The following is a 22774-nucleotide window of genomic DNA, read 5'->3' on the forward strand; positions in this document are numbered from 1 at the left end:
GGGTGCCACTGTCATGGAGCTAACTGCATTGAAGGCACTTGACACCAGTTCATCCCTTTCCTCTTGGTATAAAAAGGTGGAGGGGCCAAAGTGGGGTGCCTGATCCAGGGTAACACAGAGAACAGAAAGCTGGTGCCCACCTCGGCAAGTCAGCCTCCAGCCATAAATCCTTACCTGCCCGATAGGCCACCTGAAACCAGCTGAGGCCAGGAACTCTTCTGGTCTGACCTGGGGGTGGGAGGTGGGGGAAGAGCAGGTCAAAGGCCTACCTCAGGTGCCCAGAGCTAACTGCTTGTCCTTTAGTGAAGTCCTTAAATGTCACCCCCCTCACACACACACACACCAGTAGAGTGCCCCATGTCTCCCTGAACTTGCATGGCTGGTGATCACCTAAGTAAGAGGTTCCTTATGGAGGCTGGGTTGACAGAGCTGGAGTGCTCTGCTCAGCAGACATACAGCTGGCATGCTGCGGAGTGCACAGAGGGGTACCCCTGCTCCTTCAGGTTTCCAAAGCCCTGAGTTCATTCAACAGCAAACATATGTGGTATGTGGCCTCAGTATAATCACTCAGAAGGTGGCTCCAAGCCCTATGCAGGAATTGCCAGGCTGTTATGGAGTAGAAAACCCAGAAACTTGTATTCAATGGTAGATGGTAGAAAAACGAGGGTGAGTAAATAACTTAGGGACAGATGGTATAGGTATTGAATGACAAATTCAGAAGTTTGGTTGTCATTCTTTAGACAGTTGGCAGCCAGAAGAGTGGCATGATTCTAACCTGGTCTCAGAAATCTCACCCCTGCCGTGAATGGGGGAGACGCCAAAGGGGCAGAGCTGGAAGTCAGGAGACAGGAGAGGGGCTGCAGCTGCAGAAAGGAGAGAGGCTGAGGTCCTGGACCAGTGTAGGACGACTGTGGAAACTGGAAGGAAGACGCCAATTGGAAAAGCATGAAATCAATCACATCAGCAGGACTTGGCAACTTATTAGATTGGGTGGTAACCAAGATGGGTGACCCGGCTTAGGTGTGTGCCATTAACAACCAACACGAAGACCAAAGCAGGAGGTCTGTGGGAGCCCGGGGAGGTGAGGACACCGGGAGCTAATGGACATGGGCGTGAGTCTACTGAGTGAGAGGTGCCTGGGGAATGTCCAAGTGAATACAGACAGAAGGGCCTCGACCTCAGAGCAGACGTGGAGGCTGGAAACCCAGCCTAGAAATTGTTAAATCCACAGGAAAAGATGCATCCGCCAGAGAGAGTAGGGAAAGAAAAGAGGAGGCCTGGAGCAGAGCCCCAGACCTTAACTGGAAGGGAAAGTCAAGAGAAGAGAAATTTGTGTGAAAAGAGAGAGGGCGCAGCAGTCAGACAGAGCTAGGAGATGGGAGTGACATCAGCATGAGGACTAAGAAGTGGCCAGCACAACACCTGGCACCTGGAAGTTATCCTCCATAGTGGCAGCTTTCTACCCACTGGCAATCATGCGACCCATAAGAGCATTCACTGCGGTACTGAACTCCTATTAGACCCAACGCTAAGCACTTTCCCTAGATGATTTACGCGTTCTTCTCAGCCACAGGAAGTAGGTACTATTAGTATCCCTATTTTAAGATAAGAGGAATGAAGCACAAAGGAATTACTAGGGGTAGATAACATCCTAATTTATAGATGGAGAAACTGAGTATAGGATGACAAGATAGAGTCCATATTAGGAAAGCAGGCTCCTGAGCCACTGGTAAAGAAGTTAACAGGCCCCAGGCCCAAAGCCCTGCCCCACCTACCAGTTGCTGCAGTGAATTGTCGCTTGCCTGCTGGGGAGTCCAGAGCACTCTGTGCCAGATAGCCCAGCACATCTTGACTCCAAGTCAAAGGACCGAAAAAAGCTGCCAAAGTCCCCTGGCTGCCAGACTGTGATTGCAAAATGACTTCTGATGATTTAACTGTAAATGAATCTGAAACATACGGACTGAATTTCTCTTGAACTACACATCAAATTTTTCATTTAATAAAAAAATAAGGCTCTGTTGAAAAACTGAAAAGAAGAAAAACAAGGTGGTAATTATGTGGGGGTCAAAGGGTATGGAAAGTGGGGAGCTGGTAGAGAGAGAACACTTTCCACATCACCCAAGTGCCAAGTAAGTGAGAGATTTTACAAAGGGCTATGAATTTCTTCTGCCTCTCATGGTGTGTGAGTGTGTGTGTGTGTGTGTGTGTGTGTGTGTGTGTGTGCGTAAGTAACTACTTAGAAAAGAAGGGATATATGTATATATGTATATACAAGTACACACATAAATGATGATTTAAAGAACCATTCTATACATAACATTAAAATTTAATGTATTTAAATTTTAATTTATTTAAATTCTAACTTAAATTTTAAATATAGACTGGTTCTTTCTCAAACAGTTACTTGGAAAGAGATATCTATATCTATATCTATCTATATATATATATTCTTATAGCTATATAAACAGAAAATGGTTCGTATACATACATATGTGTATGTATACACATATAAATGTATATATATACATATGTATATATTATATACAAATAATGCAAAGCTTGAATGTTTCATATATGTTTTAAATAGACATATTCTAAAAATATGCATTTTAAATGTATGTATGTTCTAAATATATATTTTAAAAAATACAGAGGTGCCAAAAAATATATATACACATTTTAAGAAAGGAAAAAACTATTAAAATTGTAATAATATATGCCTATAACAAAAGATGAGTACAAGTCACGTTTGACTTCTGCAATTACAAGAGGTGCTCAAAGTGGTTACCATCAGCATCCAGACACTTCTGATAATGGTAAACTACTGCTTGAGCAACATTGACCAAAGTGTAAACCTGACCCTGCTGTAATCTCAATGCATGGGTCAGAAGATAGCTATTGGAATTTTAGGAACTGCACTTCCGGTAGCTTCTGAGCCTGTCTGTTCAACTCAAGATCATCTGAGAAGCGAGCTCCGTCATCGGGGCCGAGCTAGACATGTGGGGAGGGTGCCCATCACCATGCAGACCAGGGAGCTCTGTCCCGGGACCCAGCGGTCCTCCACATCTTCACACTTGCTTCTTCTATGACTGGATATTTCCAAAACATCCACTATGTCCAACTTCATCTCCTGGAAGTCACAACTGCTGACTGAAAGCTTTCAAAGGGGTGAAGAGACTCCCCCAATCTAAAGAAAGACTAAAATCGCCTTTATCAAGGAAAGACCACCAGCTCGGAAGCTCTAGTTTCAAATCAGAGCTACTGCCCAGGCTTTTTAGGGGTCAGGAGGTGAGTGGTGGTGGCGGCGGTGGTGGTGGTTTATTTGGTGTTTTTCCTCCCCAATAAATTCTACAATCCTGTTCTGTTTTAGTTTCTCTCTTCTCCTGACTCCTCAGTGCTGTTAGGAAATAGTTTTGGGAAACACTTGTTCAAAACACAACAGCAGAAAATGGGTTAGCAGCCAATACGTTTTCAAATGAACTATTTGGCAGTGTTGAAACAGATTACCACGCTGGGTATGAACCTCCACTGCAGGACTGCAGATGTCAGGACTGTACGTATTCAGAAACATGCACGAAAACAACAACTGGAATTTCCATCATAACGCCTGGCCCTACCGATATTGCAAAATGCTGGCAAAGAAGAGAAAGACCATCAGATCACAGGCTTTTCCCTAAGCGGAGGTGGGGCTCAACAAGCTGCAATTCCGTTGTCAATAAGGCCTGGAAATTCCTTGATTCAACCCAAATAAACTGGCCCTTTCCATGCATGTCTCTGTTGAAAATGGCTTTCTTTTAGGAGAGCTCTCTCCATAAAATGGTATGGGAATCTTTGCCAAGGCTGCAATGGATGCGATAGGTATAAACTATGCCAGGAATCTGCCAGTTCTTCCTTTGGTGCAAGGGAAAAGTTAGGTAACCCTTGACAGGGTGCAGAAAGTGAGACAATCCACTGCTTCCGTCAAGAGCTCTGACTCAGGAGCCAGACTGTATCAGTTCAAACGTCAGCTCTAAAACTTACTTGTTATGACACTTGGGACAAGTGACTTAACCTTTCTGTGCCTCAGTTGCCCCACCTATACAATGGGCATGATAATAACTGTACCTATATTGTAAGGACAGGATAAGGGTTAAATACAATAAATATGACAAGGAATTAGCACAGCAGGTTCTCAATAGATGGCAGCTATCATTTCTGTTGCTTTGTTGTTGTAGGTTTTAGCTCACCAAAATCAATAGGGAGGAAAAATTCTGCTTTGCCGAAATTGGCACCAGCAAAAGTTTACTAAGAACTATGTATGTGAACCCTTTCTATAGTAGTAATCACCATAAGAATATTTATTTTCTTTTCTGTTTTTTTTTTGTTTTGTTTTTTTAATTTTATTGGGGAACAATGTGTTTTTCCAGAACCCATCAGCTCCAAGTCAAGTTGTTGTCTTCAATCTAGTTGTGGAGGGCGCAGCTCACTGGCCCATGTGGGAATCGAACCAGTAACCCTGGTGTTACAAGCACTGCACTCTAACCAACTGAGCCAACCAGCCGCCCCCATAAGGATATTTCTTAACTATGGAGACGACACCCATAATCACACTGTACTTATTTCATCTCCTTATTAATTCACTGATCGATTCATCCCTACATTCTTTTAACATTAGCACGAAGGGACAGCCACTTGAATAAGACATGATTCCTGCTGTAATAGGACTCATAGGCTATCTAGTTAAGGAGATAAACATCGACAGAATGATGAGACAAGGCACAGCCACCACATTCTAAATAGGAGGGTCCACAGAAAGCACACGGAAGAGCAGTGAATTCTGAGTTGAGGAATCTGAAAAGGCTTCATGGAGGGCAGCACTGAGTTTAGGCTTGAAGAGAAGAAGGATATCAATAATGAGAGAGAGAAAGCCGTATGTACAAGGAAAGAGGTCAGAATCCAAGCTCAGAGATATAAGATAGCCTCAAAACCTAAGCAGAGAGCACGTCTTCAGGATGCTTGGACCACTGTACTTGTCACGAGCCATATAGGAATTGAGGCAGGAGCCAGATAATGGAAGAGCTGAATGTCTGCTCAGGGGTTGACAGTCCCTTTGGGGGGGGGGGGCAAAAGGGAAAAGAATAGAGGTCAACTTGATTCCTACTTGTCAATTTTGGCTCGGCTCAGACATCACCTGTCACAAGGCACCTTCCCAGATGCCTCTTCTCACCCTTAGCCTATTACCTTCTAGCGTTTACGGCATCCAGGTGCACTCATCAGCCCCTTGTCTTCTCCTCGAATTGGGGTCTCCTTGAAGGCAGTCTTGTACATCATCGTACCCCAGTACTAGCACATGTTTGTCACTCAGAATGGATGAGTGAAGGAATGAATGAATCAATCAATCAGTCAATCAATAAGGGAGGGTGAATTGACGATGATAACTCTGAATTATCAGCCAGAGGCCTGTTGGGAGGCAGCCATGCTGGCCTGAGGTAATTTCCTTGAACAACCATCTACTTATCAGAAAGACCCAAGCAGAGAAACAACAGTCTAAGCATATAACCAGTCTGCCTTCATCATGAAGATATGTGGCCGTGCTGAGATCTGAGGACCCCAGAGTGAGCTCGCACTCTTTTTGCTAGGGATCCATGGATCTAGAGATCAACTTGTACTGTGTCAGACTGACAAGTATATTGATGTGGTAACTTAGTGTTAATTACCCGTGAAAATGGGCCATGGAGAAACTTGCATAAGCACAGCCCGTAAAAGTAGCCTCTTAGCCTTGTTTTTAGAACCCAAACTTTCAGCAAGCAGAGACCCAAACATAACAGAAAGGGAAAGGTTGCTGATTAGAATCCCATGGTACCCAGATACTGTGCTAAGTCCTTCACATACAGTCAAGGTAGGTAGTAGTATCTCCGTTTTATAGCTAGGGATCCTGAGTCTCAGAGAGGCCAAGACATTTACCCCAAGCCACACAGCTAGTAAGAGTTAAGGATGGGAATTGAACCCAGTTTTGCTGACTTCAAAGCCCAGGCTCTTGCTTTTGAATCACAGTGTCTGTCTTCCTCATGTTGGAGCCATGGGATCCCTCCAACTTCCAGCATGAGGCATCCATTTCTCAAAGGAAATCTTAAACTGCTTTCTCCACTATCATTTAGCAATAGCACACAGCTCTCAGGGAAATCGGGAAGCCCAGGATGAAAATCCTGCCCCCGGATTATCTTAAATTTCTTGTGTTTCCTTGAAGAATGTCTGGCTCTGCCAACAGCTCCGGTCTGGTTTACAGCAGTGGTCCGGGCCTTGTTCAGCCAGGAGACTCCGAGAATTGATTGGCTGTGGTCTCCCTGACGGCTAGCGCCAACAGATGCTATGAATCAGAAGATGCCATCTGTCCATGACGCTCATCTTTACGGGGGCCTCCAGAGCTCCCCAGCCTGAAGAATCAGGCTCAGCCCCATTAGGGCTCTGCCATGGCTAATCCTCGGCACTGGTGGAATGCCAGCCTTCCAGTGGGAAAACCTCGGCAGGCTTTGGGGTCCAGGATGTGCTCAAGCACAGAGTGGAAGAAGACAAAGGCGACCCAGTGCTCTTCTGGAGACCGAAGACACATGCCTCCTGAAGACACTGAATGTGTAGGAGAAGGGGAGAATTAGCAGGAAAAACACATCTCTGCCATCAGTGGAGAGAGGAGAGAAATAGGGATTCTGAGAACAGAAACTGGATTCACTCCCTGGCCTCGCCTGTAACAAGTTGGATATTCTCATTCCACCTCTCATTGCACAACTTACACCTATAAAATGGGCCCAACGCCACGTTACTCCAAAGAATTCTAGTAAGAATTAAACAAGACAATGTTGCAAGACACCTAGCATGGAGCTTGGCACCTTATAGGACACAATAAACACCAGTTCCACATGCACCTCGCCTCTTACTCTCTAGTGGTGTTACATCAGTTACATCAGCTTTTGCATCAGAAAAACACTTGAAATACAATCCTGAACCAAATAAACACCTCTTAAGAGGCATTTCTTTTGCACAAGTTGTGATCTGCTTTGCAGGCAATAGTGAAATGCTCACGGGCCTATGAACACTCTTTCAGAGAACAATTCCGGCCCTGGACACACATACCAGCTTGCTCACCGCCCTTCTCTTGACTCTTATCTGGTTTCTCTCAGTGAGTAATATCTGCCTTGACCTCACTTATTTGTTGCTATATGTACAACCACAGAAAACACTTAACGCCAAGGCATTCTAGCTCTTTCCTGGTGCTGTGTAGCAAAGAGAAGGATTTCTTCCAAACTCAAGGGTCATCTCAGAACTGAGGAGTCAACAGGATCCAGACATTCCTCAGACTTACACTGCACTGTCCAAGACTCCTAGGCTTGTATGCATATATCTAGAGGTGCTAGAAACAGTTCTCCAATTACCTCAGACTTCTGTAAGTCAACCAAATCAGTTCAGGGCTCCGCATGATTCCCCTCCACTGGCCAAGATGAGAAGGAATACTCTTCAAGGGATTTCTAGAATGCCTCCCGTTTGCTGTCATGGGAAGGGTGTTAATGGGAAAGGTAGAATTTCTTGTGGGGATTTCAGTGTCAAGGACACCATCGGACGAGCATGACAAAAATTTCAAACCAAAGCAGATCCTCGAGAATGTTGTCGATTTGGTTGGCTCTGACTTGATATGAGGACTTCAGTGGTATATACCATGGTGCTGGTAGTGTCTGGTTTTAGTCTTCCAGCTATAAGATGGCCTTAGCCAGAGTGTCCATAATATTAACTCAAAAAGAGTTAATCCTCTGGGAAATACTCGTATAGCCAAATCTAACTGCCTTCTCATTACTACCCCCCTCATTGCCACCTCTCATCACCCCATACTGTAAACAAGTTTGCAAATCTTCCACGGCTGTCCATGCGCATACTTGTACTCACAGCCCTTCATAGCCTGGCCCCAGGTCTCCTCTCCAATTTCTCCTCCCTCCCTGGACCTTATTCTGTAGCTGCATTGATTAATCCAGAGAGAACAACTGCAGAAACAAACACCCCCAAAAATCTCAGTAACCTAACCAATAGATTTTTCTCTAGCTCATGTTAGAGTTCAATGGGTGGTCGACCGGGTCCTTGCTCCCCACACCTGTTCAGGGACTGCTCCTTCCAACTTATGGTTCTATCATCCCCTTAGTCCTTGGTGTTCTCTTCACTAAACCAGAGGAATGGAAAATTCAAAAGTATGGAGAATGCACAGAATTCACTGACTGGAACTTAGTCACATGGCCCTGCCTAATTGCAAGGGCGGCTGGGAAGGGCAGTCTAGCTATGCGTCTAAGTAGAAAGGAAAAGGAGGTTGGTGAACACACACATTGTCCCTGCCACACATATCAAGTAGTGTGGCACGGCCAAACGGCTTCGCTTTATGCTGCTCCAATATCCAAGCACTGTACCACATGGCCTCTTCCTTATATTTCCCCACCCCGACCCAGGGCAATGCCATTTTCAGTACAAGGACTCCTATACATCCTTCTCTAGAGGGTCGCAGCACCAACCCACATCTTAAACAGACTTTTGCCTCTTCCTCTGCCCTTGCCACCATCATTCATACCATCACCAACCATCACCATGGTACACGACATCTATCTTACACATGTTGATGCTTTCACCTCCTGTGTAGACTATAAACTCTGTAAGAGAAGAGACTATGCCTATTCATGTCTCCGTCCCCAGTCCTCAGCACTGTGCCTGAGGCACGCATGGCATTCTGCAAATATTAGCTGAATTGTGGAAAGAGAGCTGGTTTACCTGGAAAGAGACCTGGTTTACCAACACTGCATGCGCTAGAGTCCCTTACGATGAACTCTATTCTGAAATCTTTCCGGAATAACCTCAGGAATAATGTCATTTAATGGAGGCCTCAGAAAAAGTGTCTTGAAAAAGAAATGGGGAGAACCAAGTATTACGAGGTTGGGAGAGGTATGCTGTGAGGGGCCACTGGCTGGAGTGCCCAAAGTATGGTCTTGAAGGACCCCGTGCGAGCTGAAAAGGAACTCGCACTGGCTCAGCACAATGGCTGTGCCCTCCCACCGGTCCTGGGCCTCATACTGTCCTCAGGACAGCCACTGTCTCTGGAGTGTTCCCCTCTGCAAGGCCCCTGTCATGTACCTGGGGCTCTCCTTCACCATGCCCTCCTATATTCTTCGCCACACTCTGAAGTGCCAAAGCCACCACGGGCAGAACCAAGCAGGGCAGACCCTCGATACTAAGCTAACATAGCATTCAGTTCCAGGGACTCCTTAGAGCTTCTGTGGAGCTGCACTGCCTTAGCAAACGAGAAACACAGGCAGGGATTTCGAAGTATGTGAAATTCAGCAGCTGGAGGAGCAGTAGGAGAGCCTGGTGGGGGGGCAGAGGAGAAGGTGCAGCATGTCTTAGGTGACACAGATATGGGGCATCACACAGGTATCCGAGCGATGAAACACTGCACTGGAACAGGAGAATTCAGCGGGCTTTGACACAGTGGCACACGGGCAGGCATGATCGGGGAGCAGAGCCTTCTGAGAGCAGGTAAACTGCTGTGGGAACAAAAGACACTTTGCAGAACACCTGGGAGACATAGGCAAAGTTACAGGAGCTAAGTTACAGGCCGGGGGAGACCCGGGGGCTTGGCAAGCACAGGGTCAGGAGAGTATGGAGGCCAGGCGCTCTAGCTGGTTAGGCATTGGAGGATGGTTTTACACATCAAGTTGACAGATATTTAAGACTCTGATCTTCCAATTGCTGGCTGTGCGACCTCGCCTCCAAAGACTATTGCCTCCGGGGGACTCTCATCATTTCCTGGGAAGACAAATTTCCATTATTTGTGTCCATGCACAAATAATCTATAAAGGAAAGAGGGGGTTCAAAAAGGATTGTATTCGAAAACATGGTATCTAGTTTCTGTGTAGTTAGAGAGAAGGGTGGGCTTTTTTCTAAAAGTCAGACATGGCCTTTAGACATCAGAAGACAGTCCCCCAAAGCATGACACACTAGTGCCCAAAGGCAGTTGTCCCCCCCACCACCACGCTACTGCTGCTGTCTGTCTGTGCCCCAACACAGCAGCTACAAACCTTTGATTGTCCCTTCAAACAGCTGTGTGACCATCCCAGAGAGACCACAAAGCTGAGACTTTGTACCTATGTCATGTGGACTCGGAGCCTTGCAACCCCTGGCATGGCCGGGGAAGTCACCTCTTCTCCAGAATGGAGTTGTGATTGGTGTGCAAATACATACAACAGATGCAAAAGCAAAAAACACTCAACTATTGGGCACTAAAGCCCGTACTATGCACTGATCACTTTATGCACATAATCTTATTTTACACAAGAAGAAAAGCAATCCAATAAGAAAGAGGGCCATATCCCCTTGTGCCAGAGGAGAAAACCATAGCTCAGTGAGAGACTTGCCTAAGGTCTCATCACCAGTAACTTGTGGATACACAATTTGGAACCACGCTAACTTACCTCTAAATCTTATGTTCTAGATTCTTTCCTTGAAGCTTCTGGAGAATTTGATGAACTCAATGCATCTGAAAAGCCTCAGATGCTTACACCTTTTTCTTTTTGTGTATTAAACATTTATTGAGCACTTATTATGTGCCAAGTACTACTCTCAAATCGCCCTAGGAGAGATGGACCATATAGCTCCATTTCACAGGGGAGAAAACTTACCAGCCAGGTGATAGAAGTTGTTTCCTTGGCAAAGACCTCTGCCATGACCCCGAGGAAGGAGGAGGAAGAGCAAGGACTGAGCTTATCTACAACACACATGTATTTTCACTCTTTCTTTCCAGTTAGTCTTATCTGTTAGTGTGTGTGTAGACAGATGCACATTTGAGAAAGGCTTTCATCTGCCTTGTACAAATCCTCCACACACAATAATTCTTGCGGCACCCCAAGAAGTTACATATTGTTCTCCCATTTTTCCAGATGGAGAAACTGAGATGAGGGGATGAATCTGAGACCACACAGGAAGCAAAACCCACAGCTTCCAGGAAGGGCCCTGGAGTCCCAAACTGAAGGGCTTTCTCACAAGCTCAGCTGTACCCCCGCTCAGGCCCCTTCTGCCACAGACCCCACAGCCTGAGAGACAAGCAAATAGGCCTTTTTACTCACCACGCTGAGAGGTGTGGACACTGCTTCAGAGAGGCAACTGGGGGCCCTTCTTTGACAGTTCAGGTTGTAATCTGTAGACTTGTGTCAGGTAAGACTGAAGCTTAGACTAGAATGCCCAGGAAGGTTGCCGAGCTGAGGGTAGGAGTAGCTCCTTTGTTCTCTAAGATGTAGACCTTCGTACATGAAGCTACTAATTTGGTAAAAGTGAGCTTTCAAAATCCAAAGCTAGGGCCAGGCCGGTGGCTCAGGCGGTTAGAGCTCCGTGCTCCTAACTCCAAAGGCTGCCGGTTTGATTCCCACATGGGCCAGTGGGCTCTCAACCACAAGGTTGCCAGTTCAACTCCTCGAGTCCCACAAGGGATGGTGGGCTCCGCCTCCTGCAACTAAGATTGAACACGGCACCTTGAGCTGCTGCTGAGCTCCCGGATGGCTCAGTTGGTTGGGGCGCGTCCTCTCAACCACAGGGTTGCCGGTTCGACTCCCACAAGGGATGGTGGGCTGCGCCCCCTGCAACTAGCAATGGCAACTGGACCTGGAGCTGAGCTGCGCCCTCCACAACTAAGACTGAAATGTCAACAACTTGAAGCTGAACAGCACCCTCCACAACTAAGATTGAAAGGACAACAACTTGACTTGGAAAAAGTCCTGGAAGTACACACTGTTCCCCAATAAAGTCCTGTTCCCCTTCCCCAATAAAATCTTTTTTAAAAAAAAGAAAAATCCACAGCTAGCCAAGCAGCTCCTTTCCTTACAATCTTTGAGGGCTCCCACCCACTCTAGTTACCATCGGGATGATATCTAAGCAGCTTCGCCAGACGTAGGGAGCCGGCCTCAGCCTCCTCTCCCTCCACTGCTCACGCGTTTCCATCAGGACAAACAGCCCACCCACCCCAAAGCACTCCATGCTGCACAGTGATCAGTCTTTTTGCTGTTGCTGTTCCCGCCTCGGCAATTCATTGTCTTCCTTCTGCAACTGCAGAACACCTCCTCAAGCCGCAAGACGGATGCTCGGGCATCTCCTCATCCCATGACACTATCCATAACATGCCACCCAACGGCCATTGTTTCAACTCAACAAAACTCACACCCATTTCCCTGGATGCTCAGCCGCCTCCCGCATCACACACACACACAAGCACAGGTCGCTCCACTCTGGCGTTTAAGGCTGTAATTGTTTCTTCATTTGCCTATCTCCCCACCACACTAGGAGCCCTCAGGGGCAGGGACTGGGTCCAATCAGCTCTGGTTTCCCAGTATCAGCACAGGGCTGGGCACTGGGCTCCACCTTGTGAATCTGCTAGATGATTGAGCCAATGGTCTTTTTCTTATGGTGGACTGAGATCAAGGATATTCTCTCTCTGAACCTACAGGCTGTCCATTGAGAGCGAGAGAAGGGGGACAAGCCAGCAAAGTGCTTTGGATACAGTATTCCTTTCACTTGGAATAAGATTCCTCATCTCTGGCACTAAACTGTGATGTCCTGGTTAACGAGCAGAAGTGACACAATCTTAGCACTGTCTAAAATGACTCCCTTTCCCTTTTCTGATCTGCTCTCACACCCACCGCATATCCAATCTTTCAGCAAGTCCACTGGTGGGGTCCGCTGATAAAATACATCTTGAATCCAAATACTTCTCACTGTTTCCAGCACTGTCACACTGGTCCAGGCTACCCCTGTCTTTCATGTGGGTTATGACTGCTGCCACCAAATTGTTCTCCCTGCTCTCAACTTTGCCCTCCTCCAGCTCATGCTCCACCCAGCAGCCAGAAGGTGGTTTTTTACAAACTGAAAAGCAGTTACCATCGGGATGATGGTAACTCCTGCTCAAAGCCTCAATGGAATTGTAACAGCTATGTATGCTATCAAAGGGGTAGTAGATAGGGGGGTATCACTTTGTGAGGACGGGTGTAAATGTCTAACTATTACATTGTTTCGTATACCTGAAACTTAAAAAAACAAAACAAACAAACACCTTCCAGTGGCTTCCACTCCCACTTAGAATGAGACCCAAACTCTTTCCCATGGCTGCGAGGCCCTCACAATCCAGCTCTGGCCCCCTCTCTAACCTCATGCCCCCTGCTCTCATCCCTCCTTCATTCTCCTCCAGACACAGTGGCCTCCCTGACACCCAAAACATGCCCCAATCGTTCCCAACTTGCACCTTTGTGATTGCTCACCTCTCTGCCTGCAATGTTCTTCCCCCAGAAACCCAGGGTTTCCTACTCCTCATTAATCAAGATTCTTCTCAAATTTCACTTCATTATAGCAGACTTTCTTGGTCACCCTATCTAAAACAGCATGCCCCCATTCCTCTATCCCCTTCCTCTATTTTTCTTCAGAGCAACTGTCCTCACCTGAACTTCTATTATACATTGGATTCTTACAGGCATGGCCTGACTCTCACACTTGAATGGCAACTCTATAAGAAGCAGTGACACGGTCCTCTTTTTACTGCTGAAATCCCAGCCCCTAGAAAATCGTTTAGAACACAGTAGGCACTCAGTAAATATTTGGTTGGATGAATGAACAAATGAGAAATTAAGAACATGAATGTGATGTGAGTTTTTGGGCAAACTTCTGAATCTAAACTTCACTCCATACTGACAGGACGACACTTGACAAATGACAGAATTCTCTAAGACTTAGTTGCCTCACATGTGTATTTTGAGGATTAAGAAACGGTACTAAAGGGAGAGTGTAGTTTTAAAGGGACCATGTGAGGGATCATTGTGGTGTTGGAACTATTGCGTATCTTGAAAACAGTGGCAGATACACCAACTACACATGTGACATAAGGGGAGAGGAGGGTCGTAGATGAGGGTAAATGGGGTCAAATATATGGTGATGGAAAGAGAACTGACTCTGGGTGGTGAATGCATAATGTAATATATAGATGATGCATTACAGAATATTACACTTGAAACTTATATAACTTTACTAACCATTGTCACCCTAATAAATTTTAATTTAAAAAGAAGTACATGGAACTAAATATACAAGCACACAAATGAGTACAAGTAAAGCTAGAGAAAATGGCATACAATCTGTAGATGGTATCAATGGCGATGTCCCAGTTGAGATCGCATACTATAGGTTTGCAAGATGACGCCACTGGGGGAAACTAAGTACACAGCATCTCTCTATTTTTTTACAGCTACATGTGAACCTACAATTATCTCAAAAATTTCAATTAAATATTAAATTAAATTAATTAAAGGGAGGGTGGTCTGTGCATTGAAGCACTCCGCTCACAGCCTGGAATATAAAAAGTATTAAATGTGAGTCCCTGCTCCTAAATATTTATTACAGCTTCTATTGGCTGCTTGGTGTTTTATCACTAAAAGTGATTTATTGTAGCTGTCAGTCCCTGCTGGCCCAACCCACAGCCCTGACTGAGGAATATACCTTCAGGCTCCACCTTACCCTGGTAGAGCATTTCTCATAAAGATGAAGCACATTCCACCAGCAGCCATGCTCGTGTGTGTGTGTGTGTGTGTGTGTGTGTGTGTGTGTAAGAGTGAGAGCGAGAGCGAGAGCGAGAGCGAGAGCGAGAGCGAGAGCGAGAGCGAGAGAGAGAGAGAGAGAGAGAGTTGGAGAGGTATATTGAGTTAGGTGGAAAATTGGGGATTGGTATCTGCTGAACAATTAGTGGCTCCTGGCCACTCCTGGCTCTTTTCCTAACCATTGCCAAGTGTTCACAACCATTTCAAGGGACATCTGCCTCAGGCTTCCTGCTTTGCAGTCGAAATCTTGGTGCAGAATCCATCATGGTTAGCCAAGGCCTGCTATCCTGCAAAGCCCTGACATATTTCTCCTCCAGGAACAAAAGATCTTCTTCCTTTCAACATAGTCTGCAGTCCCACACCCAGAGTATGGACCTGACTCCTCACCTATACAACAAAACCTAACACCCTTGAATTTGGTCAACACATCCTTCTTAGAAAGCTTGAATCAAGCTTTCATTTACCAGTTTTAATTTTACTCAGTGTGACACTGATTCTGGGAAGCACTATATCCCACAGTGAGGCCAAATAATAAAGGCTGGTGAGTTGTCTCCCTCCAATTCTACCTGATCCCGTCTCTTCTTACCCACAGCCCATGACTGAGATTCCAAAATACCCTGACGTTAAACTTCCAAAGGTTTCCCAAATACTGATTATGAGTCAGGCTATCTAACAACTGCTAGCTGTTCAGAGAACAATAAGACACATTTCCCTCCCTTGAGGCTCACACAGGTTCAGGCAGAAGGGGGAAAAGAGCACAGAGGATTCCCAAAACTGGATATGGAGGTGTCACAAGAGACTGTGGGAGGATAAGAGGAGGAAGGAGAGCCTAAGTGTGGCTGAAGACATCAGGGGAGGGAGTCTGAGAGCTGAGACTTGCAAGATGCACAAAGACAAGGCGAGGACACAAGGTGAGAAAGTGTTTTTAAGGAAAGAAAGTGCAAAGGCCTGGGTCAGCACAGCTGCTTCTGGAACCACCAGCATGTTGGTATGGCTGGAGCACATATTGCCAAGAATAAGATTCCAGAGACGTCATTGAGAGAAAGACAGGCAAGGCCAGATCATGGACAACCTGGGGGAACTTTGATCAGGAGCTTGGATTTCTAACTTGAAAACCAGTGAGGAGGAGGAATCAGTAACGCTTAGATTTAAAAAAAAAAAAAAAAAAAAACGGACACAGGTTATCTGGAGATGTTAGTAAGTTACGTAATCCCATAAACAGCTGCATTTTACCTGGGTGCTGATTAACGTGAGTCACATGACTTCCCACAAACTCCATATGTTACTGGTAGGACATTGCTTAATAGAATTGCTCTTCTGGATTGCTAGGGCATAAAAAGGTGGGAGCCATAGGTAGATGAGCTATAAACTCTCACAAAGAGAACAGTGACTCATGGCAAAAGCACTTCTGCCATGAAGCACTTTCTCAAGATTGCCATTATCGCCAAGAATAAGCCATATCCTCGTGGCACGCAGCCAGTGCGTCAGACATCTGTTCCGCAGATGCTCTTCCCTCAGACTGGGTGCAATTGACTCCATTATGTCCTGGTTCACGGCATGTAGAGGAGAGAATGCAGTGCAGGCACTGGCGTCAGGCACACCTGTGTTCACATCCCAAGTCTGCTACTTATGACTGTTCCACAAGTGGCAAGTGACTTCTGAGCCTTAGTTTCCCCATCTATAACACAGAAATAATCATCCTTGCTTCAGAGTGATGTTACCTCACACAAAGCATGGAAAATAAGACATTCTCAAAGAGAGATATAGGTGTTATTATTGCTGGAGGTCACGTCCTGTTTTCAGCCCAGATTTTAAAAGGGGTGGAGAGTGAGGCACTGAGGACCTCAGTGAGCCAAGCTTTCTCCCAGCCACGTGGCTATACATCATTCCAGGGCACGCAGTGGCTCAGCCAAAGAGGAGCTGGCAAGTGGCTGGTCTTCTTGGCATCAGCTTCTGCCTCCCTTTGTCCATTTGGCTCACCATTCAGCTATGAGGATGACTGCCCATCTCCTGGATGACAGTTTTATCACTGCCAGGGAGCTTGCCAAGGGATCTGAGGTTGGAGGATTGGAGGGCAATCCTGGGAAGGAACTATTTGCACAAACCCATTTAGAAGTCTGAGGTTACAATCATATCACTTCAATGAGGGACAGAAACAACTATCTCCCAAGTCCATGGCAAATGGACTCAAGCCAGCAAGGAAAAGCAGGCAATGGAAATTAATAGACATCAATGTCATTGTAGCCCACGTCATCTTGGGCAGGGATGGATTGACTAAACAGCATTAGCTCTAAATTCACTTGTAAGTCCTGAAGTCGGGGAATGTTAACTATGTTACACAGGAAGTGTAATGGGGCTACAAGGTATTCTGCTTGTACCTCAGAAGGAAGTGATTCTTCCTGCCAGATGGGGCTCAAATGCTCTTCCTAGGGTCACAACAGAGAATAGTTACCCTGAAGCAGGACCTTTTTCCAGAGAGTATAGACCAGAGTGTTTAAATTGGGAAAGAAGGAGCCCCTCACATCTATTGTCAGATAACAAAGGACACAGACAGCATTTTAAAGAGCGCATCAGAGGGAAAATGTAGCTTCCATAGTAATGAAATGATAAAGAGGAAGCCCTTCAGAATACCCCTGGAGGAAGTCCTTAAGCAAAGACTAAAAACCATCTAAGATAAAGACTTCGAAGGAAGAAGCAGGCATTTCCGTATCCACTGCCTGGGAGAAGATGGTGTGGAACACACCAGAGCTCAGCTGGGAGAAGAATCAACATTCCTCACCTACATGGGCGGAGTAAGCTCTGTTCCTGGAGGACACAAAAAAGAGAAGCTAACATTAGTGCCCAATATGTAGGCCTCATGATTAGTTGACCCTATATCCATATAGAGACATTACATCACCACCATCATCATCATTATTATTATTATCATTATTATTATTACAGAGCATGGACTCAGTCACAAAGTCACTCTCAACATATTTTCTGTCACTTCGACAAAGTCCAAGTCAAAGAACTGTTCTAGGTACTGGTATGAAAAGACCCCTAGCTTACCTGATGATTATAATCAAGATTCTGGTGCCCAGTATGAATAAAATCAGGTAAGCAATTCTCTTAGAGACATGGGCCATAACCACGCTTATTTCTCTCTAGGTGTGTTGCATGTTACGGCAAGACTGTGCTCCGCCATTTCAACTTGGGGCAGATATGAAGGCTGACTGCTCAGCTCTCTCTTCAAGAAAGAGTTTGCATTCAGCTTCCAGGAGAATAGGCAGCTAATAGCCTCCAGCCATAACACTTTCAGGTTGTACCTCAGCTTTCAAGCCAAGGCCACGTTCTTCCTGACCACCCTGTAGACCATGACTGGGTGTGGGAAGGTGACTGAACCTGGCTATTTCTGCCCAACAGGGGACTTCTTTAACAGGTGTTTTTTGCACCAAAGCAAACAATTCAGTTGGCAGAGACTTAGTGAGATATGAATCACAGTCTGCAGCTCTCCCTGTCTTGCTTCTCCTTCTTGCCTTTCATCATAAATGTCAAATTTGCATCAGGGTCTGAAGACTTTCTCTGCCCAATTCTGATTCCTCCCCCTGCCACATGCAGTTACCCTCCCCCATCCCAATGAACTGCTTATGCTTCCAATTCCCTCTCATGGGCTACTTTCCAGAGGATCCAATGGAAAAACATATGTTACCTTGTTTAACAGTGCTACCACCTTTCAGTGTAGATGGCAATATCCCTATTTTGCAAATTAGAAGCTTGAGGACCAGAGAAGTCTATGGGAGAGCTATAATTAAAATCCAGGTCTGCTTGACCTGTGAGAAAAAATATTAGGAGGCAACATTTCCTATTCAAATTGTCAACAGACAGAAAAGTTTTTCGAGTGTTTCCGTAGTCTGAATGAAGACAAGAACCTAGAAAAAGTGAGATAAGGATTCTTCTGACCCTTTGGGGATTTGTCTGGGTAAAAGGAAGTCCTTTGCAGAACTCCAGCCCCTGAGGCTTTTGAGAAGGAGCTGCTATCATAATGACAAATATGCATTTCTGTGCGCGAACCCTTTTGGCAATCTGGTGACACCTACAGACCCCTTCTCAGAGTAATATTTTCAAATGCATAATATGAAAGGTGTCAAATTAAAAAGGAAACCAATTACATTAAAACTATCAAAATATTTTTTTAAATCTGCAATATAATAATATATATGCTTCTTTATTAATGCATTAAACAACAAGTACCATAATGTTAAAGTAATTTTGAACTTAAGAGATATTTTAAGATGTTGACAACTCCAATGTGATATAAACGAATCCATGATTTATACTGGTGACAGTCACAGGCCATGCTAATGTGATTGTGGTTTGTTGCTTACATTCACAATTGGGGAACATGCTAAATTTCAGTTAGAGATTAATGAAAATAAAGATGTAATTTATTCTCATGCAAGTGCATGAACCCTAGATTCAGAAGGCCTTCGGTAAATTCTAGTAATCCTGACAGACTATATGACAAATTCTAACTCACTCAAAAATGTTATAATCATTCCCAAATAGACAATGAGCTCTAGGATCCATTAAGCAATCCCCAAGAATAAGTTCTAGCAAGTAACCCTATTTGTTTTTGTGTTAGGATCAGAGACTAATAGATTGAAAAGCACTATATGTTGCTATATTATGTCTGAAAGGCCTTTGACCCAAACTCTCATGATAAAGTTTAGCTAAGATAAAGAGATTGTGAACCGGACAGCAACGCAGTTGGTTGACTTCCTAGTCAGTTCAGCCACAGTCTCCAAAGGTCAAGGCCAAGCTGGAGAGTGTGTACAAACTGCATCCTGGAGGACGCAATCCTCAGCTCTGGCTGCTCCAACAGTTTCTTGCAGAGACTTGGAAACCAGCTGAGCCAATTCTCAAAAGACATGAAGCCAGGAGGCTTAGTATATACACTGGATAGCAGACTCAAAATCCAAAGAGATGGCAGGAAGACGGGGAAAAAAATGAACAAATTATCTCAAGAAGGAATTTAACAAGGATGGATGTAAAGTCAGACACTGAAATTTATAAGTGTTGGTGCAGAGGACAGGGTGGAAGAGCTTAGGAGAAGAGTACGTGGCCCTAAAGACAGCGAAGCAACGTCTGTAACAGATATAAGCTTACGCCACCCTAGTCTGAAAGCTGTCGTCCAGAGTAAGGCAGGTGACACTCTTTCTCTTCTCTAAGCTGGATGGCCCAAATCCAGGGGCGGGGTGGGTTGGGGTATGTGCTAAGAGTCACACTCAGAGGACTTTTAATAAACAGGATTGCATTCAGAGGAGAGCCGAAGGACCCCAACTAGCTGACCTGAGAGTAGTGTTTAAGCCACAAATAGCATTTGGTCTGATAAAGGGCACTTTTGGAAGGAAGGGAACAGGGAGATAAGATCATTTTTCACAAAGGCCGTTATGTACCATGGGGATCAGAGAACAATTTCGGTCAAGGGCCAGACAGTAAATATTTCCTGCTTTGCGCACCTACAGCACATCTGATACCTGTCACAGCTACACACTCTGCCACTGAATACAAAAGATGCCATTGACGATACATAAATGAATGGCGGTTGCTGTGTTCCAATAAAACTTTATTCACAAAAACTGATGGAGTGCCAGATTTGGCCTATGGGACATAGTTTGTTGACCCCTGATGTAGAAGGGGGAAAGTAACACTTACTTACCATCTACTCTGTGCCAAACTTCTGTACATTATCTCATTGATTCCTCATAGAACTCCTGCAAGGTAGGTACTATCTCCCTATATATTCCTATACGTGTATACTTCCTATGTGAGTTATTAAAAAACATGCTCCAAACCCCACAGTTATGTGATAGCCCTAGGATTCTATCAAGGTTCCATCACAGCACTCCCTTGGTAATTGGGAAGTTTGGGGGATCTACATCTGGCATGATTCATCACCCTAACAACAGCAAATAGTATATCTATAAGGCACACCAAGTCCCAAGAACATCTGGAAGAATGCAAAGACCACGATTCCGGTCATGAGGAAGAAACCTGGGTCACTGGGTTGAAAGCTGTTATGAAGTGACCTGTAGTGCCCCTTCTTTATGGGAACAAACCAGCTAAGGGTTTTTCTCATTGTTCTAAGTATATTTTTTATTAGATGATTCATTAGCCACAAAGATATTTTCCACAGTACCACTTAACCGCAGTGCTTTCTGCCAAGGACAAGGTCAGAGGCAAGGGTCTCTGGATGGCTGCAGCATCAGGGTTAGAGCAATGCAATAACATCTCCACTCTGTCCGAGCAGAAGAACGGCTTCTACCCTCTCCCCTCTGCTCTCTCCCCTTACCTTCAAATAACATCCCTGCCAACCACTAAGTAGTTACTCCCTCCTCTGTACTCCATTAAAGCTACCATTATCACACCCATTTCTCAGAAAGACCATCCCAATGGCACAAGCTGCACATTACTTGCCATTGTATCCTAGTGCTCAGAGATGGTGCACTATATAGACTCATTCAATAAATGTTTGTTTAAATAAACTTCACTTAAACATGTCTCTACCAAATGCATTCACCTACAATTCCCATTGAACTTCCATGGCAATCATTTAACAAATCATCCTCTGTCTTACTTTATAGATGAAAGGTGCCTACATTGATGCAGAAAGAACTGATGGTGCCTACTGGAAGCCAGGCCTGCTCTTTCTATGCGCCCTAAGGTCTACATCAGTCCTCCACCTCAGGACATGAGGAATATTTATAAGGATATCAGCCTTTTTGCCAGCCTGTAAAGCTTTTCTTTAGTGATTACTGGAGGAGATTGATTTTTCATTTCTTTGTTTCAAATCAACATCTAAAGGCCACTTCTAGAACAAATTGAGAGTAAACTAACTGGATGGTTCAATCCTGCCCTGGACTCACTCTGCTATTTTATTGCTAGAATCACCTTCCTCATGAGTATTTTTTGATCAGTGTCTTTATAGGCCCAACACGGTATGAAGAAGAAAGCAAGGCTCTGAAATCAGACAGACCTGAGGTTAAATCCCAATTCTGCCATTTATCAGCTGTGTGACCTTAAGCAGGTTGCTTAGTCTCCCTGGGCCTTGATTTTCTTGTCTGGGTTAACAATGCCTACTTTTTTAGGCCTGTGAGATTAAGGGAAATAATGGGCTAAAAAAAGCATTTGCAAAATGTTTATATGCGGCAGATCCAAAATGGCAGAGTAGATAAATACTGTGCCGGCTTCCTTCCATGAACACATTAAAATTATAACTAAATTATAGAACAATCAACCTGGAGAGCCAGCTGAAGTCCAGCTGAACAGAAGTTTTATAACTAAGGATATTTAAAAGTCACTTCGAGACTGGGAGGAGGGGCAGAGAGGCGAAATGGGCTGACCCGAACCCTCTGTGTGGCAGTTGAGAATCAGAAGGATATCTCAGCTGTGAAGTTTCCCCCCCGCAAAGAAGCGGGGGACCCCAGCCCCACACCAGGCTCTCCAGCCCAGAGTAACTGGTGCCAGGAAGAGGAACCCCACAACATCTGGTTGTGAAAAACACTATGGATTCTGATTATCCAGGTGGGATAGAAGTCTGTGGTAAACCCAGAAGTTCTTTGAAAGGGCCCCTGCACAGACTCACTCATTGCAGGCACTCACCCTGGGCTCCAGCAGAGGGACAGTGACTTGGGGGCATCAGAGGCATACAGGGGGCAGACTAAGGTGTGTGTCTGCAGGCCAAGGGCTGGAGGGCAGTTGCCATTTTCTCTGTGTGGAGTCCTTCCCCGTACAGTCAGTAGGTGGGCGCTATCTTTCCTGTGTTGATCCCACCCCCACAAGCCAAATCTGAATCTGAATTAGTCTGGTGAGCTCAGCTGGGACCCTGTCCCACCCAACTTCCTCAACCCCAGAGGCACTTTCTCCTGAGCAGCCAGCCCCACCCGCATTGCACTCTTTCTTGGAAAACTATTGGAGTCGGGCAGGCCCCAGACTGGTGGCGACTGGCCTCAGTGTGCTCCGAGACTTTTGCTGAATACCTCCAGGTTCAGCACTGACACCAAACCAGAATTTACATTAAACTGGTGACCACAACTCTTATCATTCTAGTGACTCACTGAGACCCTGCCTCACCCAACTTGCATACTACATGAGGCTCTATCAGT

The 22774-nt window shown here is 45.3% G+C and overlaps 1 long non-coding RNA gene across 1 annotated transcript in view; it reads right to left on the reverse strand.

The window, feature by feature from the left end:
* The window catches only part of LOC141571357 (uncharacterized), a 72260-nt gene that overhangs the window by 14307 nt on the left and 35179 nt on the right, over nucleotides 1-22774 (reverse strand). The window lies entirely within an intron of this gene.

This window comes from Rhinolophus sinicus, chromosome 16 (genome assembly GCF_057876585.1).
Source record: "Rhinolophus sinicus isolate RSI-liver-muscle chromosome 16, RSI-T2T, whole genome shotgun sequence".
Classification (NCBI taxonomy): Eukaryota; Metazoa; Chordata; class Mammalia; order Chiroptera; family Rhinolophidae; genus Rhinolophus; species Rhinolophus sinicus.